Source organism: Symphalangus syndactylus, chromosome 14, assembly GCF_028878055.3.
Source record: "Symphalangus syndactylus isolate Jambi chromosome 14, NHGRI_mSymSyn1-v2.1_pri, whole genome shotgun sequence".
Classification (NCBI taxonomy): domain Eukaryota; kingdom Metazoa; phylum Chordata; class Mammalia; order Primates; family Hylobatidae; genus Symphalangus; species Symphalangus syndactylus.
Window position 1 is genome coordinate 97783171 of NC_072436.2, and position 7705 is coordinate 97790875.

Below are 7705 nucleotides of genomic sequence, written 5' to 3' on the forward strand. Positions count from 1 at the left end.
GGCGTGGTGGCACGCGCCTGTAATCCCAGCTACTAGGGAGGCTGAAGCAGGAGAATCACTGGAACCTGGGAGCCGGAGGTTGCAGTGAGCTGAGATTGCGCCACTGCACTCCAGCCTGGGTGATAGACTGAGACTCCATCTCAATAATAATAATAATAACAGTGGCCATAATTTATGGAGTATACTCCATCAAACCCCCTCCCTCAAAGTGTCCTTATTATGCCATGCCATCCTTGAACCAATCCTAGAAGGTGGTGTTCTAACCATTATGGGAGCCAGAACCCCACCAGACAGAGGTTAAGTGAATCATCCACAGTTATGCAGCCACGCCTAGAAGTGGCTGGTGGCAGAACCTGTATTCACAATCTCCCGTGGCTGAGCCCCATTTCCCCACACCTCCAGGCTCTTGGGGAGCAGCAACTCTCCTGCCTCCCGCCCCCCACCTTCCCCAACATAATGCCAGCTGGGCGGCCACAAGATACTCAAATCAAGGCTGTGCCTTACTCAGTGCCTGCATGCAGTTGGTGCCATCTAAATGCTAGTTGATTGAGTAACTGAACAGGATTGAATGCAATCTTTTACTTGGAACAATAAAGTGAAATGTTGAGAGGAGGAGCTCTGCAATCACTCAGCTATATGACTTTAGGGAGCTGACAGACCCCGCTGAGCCTCAGTTTCCTCACCTGCAAGATGGGAATTGCCACTGTGTCTTCCACACAAGGTTACTGAGAGAATTCCTGCGACGCTGTGTGCGATGGGCTTGGCTCCATGCCTGGCACACATTTTGCAGTCACAAATGTCAACTGCTGCTGCTCCACTTTCGGGGTAGAGCTGGGGCAAGCATTTTCCCCCATTTTAACAGTGAGGAAAACTGAGGCCCAGAGAAACCACTTTCCCAAGTTCCTACAGGACTTGGACTGCAACTGCAAATTGCTGATTCCTAGCCTGGAACCTTTAACAACAGGCCAGCGCTTTTCATCCAGGTCAGTGTGGCTAGAGGCAGTGGAGTCAACGGAGGAGAATATTTTTCTAGACCTTACAAAAGTTTCTGATCAGCAAGAGGGCAGTGTCCTCTTGGAAAGATAGTACTTTCATTTTTCTACCCATGTGAAGGAGGGATTAATCAAGGAGGGCTTCCAGGAAGAGGTGGGCATCAGAGTAACCTTGTCTCCTTAAAGGAGGAAGACACTGTGGCCCTTCAGGGGAGGCTGAGCCTGTCTCTCCAGGGTGACCTGCCCTGTTAGCCTTCCAATCCTGGAAGACCTCCAGCCTGGCCTGGCCTGGGGTCCACAGGCTGTACCTGAGTGCTGTACCTCTATTCTCCTCTTTTCCCCCATCCCTTCCCAATGAAGGGCTTTGGGAGAATCTCCTCCAAAGCCCACTTCTTTTTTTTTTTTTTTTTTTTTTGAGATAGAGTCTTGCTCTGTCACCCAGGCTGGAGTGCGATGGTGCGACCTTGGTTCACTGCAACCTCCGCCTCCTGGGTTCAAGCGATTCTCCTGCCTCAGCTTCCTGAGTAGTTGGGATTACAGGCGCCTGCCACTGTGCCCGGCTAATTTTTGTATTTTTAGTAGAGACGGGGTTTCACCATGCTGGCCAGGCTGGTCTCAAACTCCCGACCTCAGGAGATCCACCCTCCTTGGCCTCCCAAACTGCTGGGATTACAGGCGTGAGCCACTGTGCCCGGCCCCCAAAGCCCACTTCTATCACCTCACTCCTGTCTGCTTTCATGGTCACGTCCTAGCTTCGGCACCTGGCATCCCAGGCAAGGCCCCTGCACCTGGCCCTGCCCTCCTGCAGCCCCTACCGACCCGTAGCTAACATTGCAGCAGCTCCCCACTCACCACTACTCGCCTCTTTTGCTGTTTCTGCACAGCCTCCTCACCAGTCAGCACACTATAGAGTTTACAGATTTGTCTTCATTATCTGTCTCCCACTAAAATGTCAGCTGCAGGGATTTGGAGAGGGGGAGAGGAGGGGTCTTTTTTCATTTTGCTCAACAAATACTTGAGGTAATGACTGCATGATCTCCACCCTCCTGCCACCGCACACTCATGCCAGGCACCTTTACCCTGATGCTGTTATGCCCTTGCCCTAGTGTCCTCCCAATGCCTTTGGCTGAATCATGCTACCTCTTGCAGAAAGGCTTCCAGGATTATACCTGCCCACAGCCCAGCCTCCCCTCTCTGACCTCATCACAGTGCAGAGGGTTCTTCTCTCCTTCCCCAAGCTCAGGTGGATTTCAGAGGAAGAAGGTGGACAGGGCAGGCCAGCTCCTTGGGGCTGTGCAGGACCAGGTGTGCATAGCCCCAGGCTTGGGAGGCCGGGGCTCCTGTAACCCACCAGCTTTGTCCAAGGTTGGGAAATGAGTCCTGTAATTTCTCCTCTTTTGACCCTAAGATCCTTTCGCTCCAAGTTCAACTTCAGCTAAACCTGTGGCAGGGGAGCCCACAGTTGAAGTAGGAGGTGTCTTGTAGCCCAGGTGGGCTGCTCAGCTCTAGGAAGGCCAGGCTCTGACCCAGAGACCCTGCAGCCAAGCCTCTGCCCTAGGGGCTTCTCATGAGCTGGAGGTTCAGGATCCCCTTGACCTTGGAAGCCTTCCCTGAGCATTCTTTTTTTCTTTTTTTTTTTTTTTTTTTTTTTTGAGACAGAGTCTTGCTCTGTCACCCAGGCTGGAGTGCAGTGGCGCGATCTCGGCTCACTGCAAGCTCCGCCTCCCGGGTTCACGCCATTCTCCTGCCTCAGCCTCTCCGAGTAGCTGGGACTACAGGCGCCCGCCACCACGCCCGGCTAATTTTTTGTATTTTTGGTAGAGACGGGGTTTCACCGTGGTCTCGATCTCCTGACCTCGTGATCCGCCCGCCTCGGCCTCCCAAAGTGCTGGGATTACAAGCGTGAGCCACCGCGCCCGGCCTCTTTTTTTCTTTTTCTTTTTTTTTAAGACAGAGTCTTGCTCTCTTGTCCAGGCTGGTGTGCAGTGGCGCAACCTTGGCTCACTGCAACCTCCGCCTCACAGGCTCGAGCCATCCTCCTTCCTCGGCCTCCCGAGTAGCTGGGATTACAGGCACACACCACTATGCCCAGCTAATTTTTTTTTTGTATTCTTAGTAGAGACAGGGTTTCACCATGTTGGCCAGCCTGGTCTCGAACTTCTGGCCTCAAGTGATCCTCCCGCCTTGGTCTCTCAAAGTGTTGGGATTACAGGCGTGAGCCACCAAGCCTGGCCATCCCTGAGCATTCTTGAAAAAAGCTGTCACCAGGCAGGCTGTGCTTCCCTGGGAGCACACAGATAGGAGGGAGAGAGAAAATTCTCTTCACAAAGAAACCCAAGCCAGGGAGGCAGGTGAGTGAAAACTGGAGAGATGGAAGGTGAGATGACTCAGGAGTTGCTGTGGTCCTGGCCCAAGCACAGGGCAGCAGGGGAGCTGGGAGTCCAGGGGAGAGGTGCCCTGAGGCTGGATATGGGGCCATGGGCCCTTGGGTGGAGAACGTCCTTCTCAGAGCAAGCTGGGGCCACTGGCCTCAGAGGTCTTCAGGGCCCAGGATGGTGGCATCTTCTTCCCTCTGGCTCCCCTTCACTAGGCCCATGCAGTCCCCACCTTCATGCATCCTGGGGAATGGGGAACTGGAATGACTCCCACGAACTGGAATGGCCAGCCTCCCTCAGCAGTAAAATAGTCTCTTGTGCAAGAATTAAATGGCATATAATACATAAAATACACCTTGCCTGGCACACAGTGGCACTAAGTCATGTCAGGGCCTTGCCCCACACCCCTGGTGGGCACCATCCCTGCAGATTTTCCCATGGTCACTTCTTCCAGTGAAGTCGGAGTACACAGAGAGCCTTTTTGCGTGGGGCTCCATGGAGGAAGAGGGATGCAGAGGGCTTGAGAACCCTCGCCCTGCCCAGGAGGGGTGGGGGAGCTCTTGCACCTGTACCTTATCCAGTTCGGGAAGTCCCTTCACTTCCCTTGGCCCCTATTCACCCTGAGCGCCTTCTCAGCCAGCCTCCTCCAGCCCAGCCCTCCTGTCCCTGGAAACTCCTCCAGACTCCCGCCCTCCCACAGCAATCGCGCCCCCCACCATGTCCCAGAGCGCTGTCTCTGGGCTGCTCCCTTCCATCCTGGAGGTCCTGCAGTGTGTGGTCTAGGGCCAGGTCCCCAATCACTGTGCCTTGTTTCCTCATCTATTATTCCCTTATCTTTACTCTTCCCTGGAGATACAGGAAGGGAAATGTTGTGCTCATCAAATAGTCACCGAGTTCCAGAGGGGTACAGGAAGCCTATTTATTAGGCCACACTGTCTTTTTAAAATCTCTACCTCCAGCTGGGCACAGTGGCTCACGCCTATAATCCCAGCACTTTGGGAGGCTGAGGTGGGAGAATCGCTTGAGCCCAGGAGTTTGAGACCAGCCTGGGCAACACGGAGAAACCCTGTCTCTACTAAAAATAGAAAAATTAGCTGAGCATGGTGGTGCGTGCCTGTAGTCCCAGCTACTTGGGAGGCTGAGATGGGAGGATCACCTGAGTCTGGGACCTGGAGGTTGCAGTGAGCTGAGACTGCACTACACCACTTCGCTCCAGCCTGAGCCACACAGTGAAACTCTATCTCAAATAAAATAAAATAAAATTCCCTAACAAGAGCCTGATCACCAGGTGGCCTGTTTACAGGAGACCAGCCCCATGACAGCATGTCTGTGAAATGGTAGATTCTGTGTGGTCAGAAGGATGTTTAAGCTGTCAAGTAAAGTTAAAAGAGCTTGAAAGACTGGGTGAGGTAGCTCATGCCTGTAATCCCAGCACTATGGGAGGCTGAGTCGGGCGAGTCACTTGAGGCCAGGAGTTGAAGACCAGCCTGGCCAAAGAACGTTGGTAGAGACGGGGTTCCGTAGAGATGGAACCCCGTCTCTACCAAAAATACAAAAAGTAGCCGAGCATGGTGGCACACACCTGTAGTCCCAGCTACTTGGGAGACTGAAGTGGGAGAATTGCAGAGATTGTACCACTGCACTCCAGCCTGGGGGACAGAGCGAGACCCTGTCAAAAAAAAAAAAAGAGCAAGGAAAGAACCATGTGTTACAGCACCACCTCTTTGGCTGAACATTATCTTTAACAGAGACACATGTATACATATACACTAGTGTGGGCATGACATTTTTTTCTGGCAGGCTACCTGAGAAATTATTAAGCGGTCACCTTCAGTGAAAGGTTGGGAAAAGAGGGGAGAGTTTTATCTTCATTTTATACTTTTTGTTTGACTTTCCTACCATGTGAATATATTGTTATTATTTTTTATTATATTTTATTTTTGAGACAGAGTCTCGCTCTGTCGCCCAGGCTAGAGTGCAGCGGCGCAATCTCGGCTCACTGCAACCTCTGCCTCCCGGATTCAAGCGATTCTTGTACCTCTGGGTAGCTAGGTACAGGCATGCGCCACCACGCCCGCCTAATTTTTGTATTTTTGTAGAGACAGATTTTCGTATTTTTGTAGAGACAGATTTTCTTCATGTTGGTCAGGCTGGTCTCAAACTCCTGACCTAATGATCCGCCTGCCTTGGCCTCCCAAAGTGCTGGGATTACAGGTGTGAGCCACTGCACCCAGCCTGTTATTATTTTTTAAATGTCCAACGGATATTATCTGAGTACTTGGGATGAGGGGCCTTTCTGTTCTTTTTCTGTGGTGTCAAAGAAGAAAGCGGTAATGGAAGTTGGCAGGAAAAAGCTATGGGTTTGTTGGGTCTTGCTGTTGGGGGCAGGGCCTGGCTGGGGACAAGAGGCTGAAAGGCCCAAGGACCCTGGAAGGGGATGGAGGAGTCACTGCATGGGGTGGGGGTTCTGCCCAGCCACCCACTGGCTGGGCGGCCTCTGAGGGGCCTGGGTGGGGCCTCAGGCTTTGGAGCGCTCTCTCCCCGTTGAGCTAAGCCTCCCAAAGCACCAGCTCCTTTACTCAGGGGGCACGAAACAAGACCTCTGTCTGTGTGCCTGAGGTTTGCCCACAGTTTGCATGTCCCCCCACTGCCTGTCCTCTTCCTGAGCCTCTGGCCGTGGCCTGTGGCAGATAGAAGGCGGAGGTGAAGGAGATCTCGGGCCAGGGGCTCTCCGATGAGTCTTGCCATGTCTGCTCACAGCTGCCTCCCTCCATCCCTGTGGCAGATGACCAGGCAGGAGCCACACCTTGCTGGCTACTCCTGGAGGGCCTGGGGATGCCCGGGGCTGCAGGGGTGCAAAGATGACACCCCACTTCTCCCCATGCTCTGGCCAGACAGGCTCCCTAGGTTGCCATCGCTCCTGGCCCAGCCCCAGATGGGGCAGGCTGTGGTTTCTGGTGTCAATCACCCCTGCACTGACCACCACGCCAAGCCATGCCCCTCATCCCTAGTGGACAGAGACCTCCCCATACATCCCTGAGGTGGGAAAAGTGATGTGAGCTCCATTTCACAGGCTGAGAAACTGAAGGCCAGGTTGGTAAAGTGACTTGCCAAGGACATGGTGAGCTGGTGACAGCACAGAACCTGAGAGCCAGGTGTCTCTCCATCCCGGTGCTCGCCTCTCAAGGGCGGGCTGATAAGAAATGAAGTTAATAGGATTTCAGGATTATGTGAGGAAAAGCCTGCCCTAAAAGTGACCCACAGCCTGTGATCCCAGCACTTTGGGAGGCCGAGGCGGGCAGATTGCTTGAGCTCAGGAGTTTGAAACTAACCTGAATAACCTGGTGAAACCCCATCCCCACAAAAACACAAAAATTAGCCAGGTGTGGTGACAGTGCCTGTAGTCCCAGCTGCTCAGGAGACTGAGGTGGGAGGATCACTTGAGCCCGGGAGGTAGAAGCTGCAGTGAGCCAAGAGTGTGGCACTGCACTCCAGCTGGGGCTACAGAGTGAAACCCTGTCTCAAAAAAGAAGAAAGAAAGAAAGAAAGAAAGAAAGAAAGAAAGAAAGAAAGAAAGAAAGAAAGAAAGAAAGAAAGAAAGAAAGAAAGAAAGAAAGAAAGAAAGAAAGAGAGAGAGAGAGAGAGAGAGAGAAAGAAAGAAAGAGAAAGAAAGAAAGATTACGTCTGCTACACAAAAAACTGCACACAGATACTTATAGTAGCTTTATTCATAATTGCCAAAACATGAGCATAATCAAGATGTCCTCCAGTAGGTAATGGAGAAATAAATTGTGGGACATCCAGACAATGAAATATTATTAAATGCTAAAAAGAAATGAGCTATTGACTGGGCACAGTGGCTCACACCTGTAATTCCAGCACTTTGGGAGGCCAAGGCAGGCGGATCACCTGAGATCAGGAGTTCATGACCAGCCTGGCCAACATGGCAAAACCCCATCTCTAATAAAAATACAAAAATTAGCTGGGTGTGGTGGTGCGTGCCTGTAATCCCAGCTACTCAGGAGGCTGAGGCAGGAGAATCATTTGAATCCAGGAGGCAGAGGTTGCAGTGAGCTGAGATCGCGCCACTGCACTCCAGCCTGGGCAAGAGAGTGAGACTCCATCTCAAAAAAAAAAAAAGAAATGAGCTATCAAGTCATGAAAAGACATGGAGGAAAAACTTCAGTGCATATCACAAAGTGAAAGAAGGCAATCTGAAAAGTTATGCATGCTGTATGATTTCAACTATATGACATTTGGGAAAAGGCAAAACTATGGAGACAGTAAAAAAACAATCAGTAAAAAGGTGGTCATCTGGGGTTGAGAAGAGGGAGAAAT